The 651-nt window shown below is 62.8% G+C and overlaps 1 protein-coding gene across 1 annotated transcript in view; it reads right to left on the bottom strand.

The window, feature by feature from the left end:
• Positions 1–651, bottom strand: part of SLC9A1 (solute carrier family 9, subfamily A (NHE1, cation proton antiporter 1), member 1) — a gene marked incomplete at its 3' end in the record, with an annotated part of 5,230 nt that overhangs the window by 4,072 nt on the left and 507 nt on the right. The window lies entirely within an intron of this gene.

The raw sequence follows: 651 nt of genomic DNA, 5'->3' as shown, positions 1-651 counted from the left end.
CAGCAGCGTGCGGAGCAGCCAGCTCCAAGCGGACAGCTGGGATGTGGGAGGAAAGGCATGAAAAAGCAGTGGGGGAGGAGGAAACGTAGAGGTCAGCTCTGCGGAGGAGGACGCCGTGCTGACGGCCAAGTCAGCACCTGGACACAGACATCCTCTGGCCCCCAAACCTCCCAAAGGTCCCTGCAGAGCTGCTGCTCAAGGTCTGGGGCTGAGGGGTGACCCAGGTGGGATGCCAGCCGGGATGCAGCCCCCACGGTCTCCCCTTGCCACGGCCGCCCGTGTCCTGCCTTTCCCTGGCAGCACAGGCACGAGCACGGCAGGAATTTCACCCAGGAGAGCAGATCCCCAGGAGACCAAGCCCTGCTCTTCACGGAGAGGTGACAGCTGGCTGTGGATGTGCTCTCAGCCTGCCCAAACTGCCAAGTGAAACGCTTCACCTTAAGCCACCTCTGCGGCATTTTAAGCCACTATTTTTAGCTTTGCACCTGCACAAGGTTAGGAGCAAGCGGGGCTGCCGCTGCTCGGCTGGCAGGAGGCACCTGGCAGCTCGCGATGGCCCAGTCCGTGGTTCTGCCCGCAGGACATGACGCATGGCTGCCCATCCTGGTGCCACCACCACCAACCCAAATCCTGTCCCCTTGGGCATCCCCC

The sequence above is a fragment of the Pterocles gutturalis genome, unplaced genomic scaffold, assembly GCF_000699245.1.
Source record: "Pterocles gutturalis isolate BGI_N339 unplaced genomic scaffold, ASM69924v1 scaffold39026, whole genome shotgun sequence".
In the NCBI taxonomy this organism is placed as follows: Eukaryota; Metazoa; Chordata; class Aves; order Pterocliformes; family Pteroclidae; genus Pterocles; species Pterocles gutturalis.
This window is presented reverse-complemented; position numbering and strand designations above follow the sequence as displayed.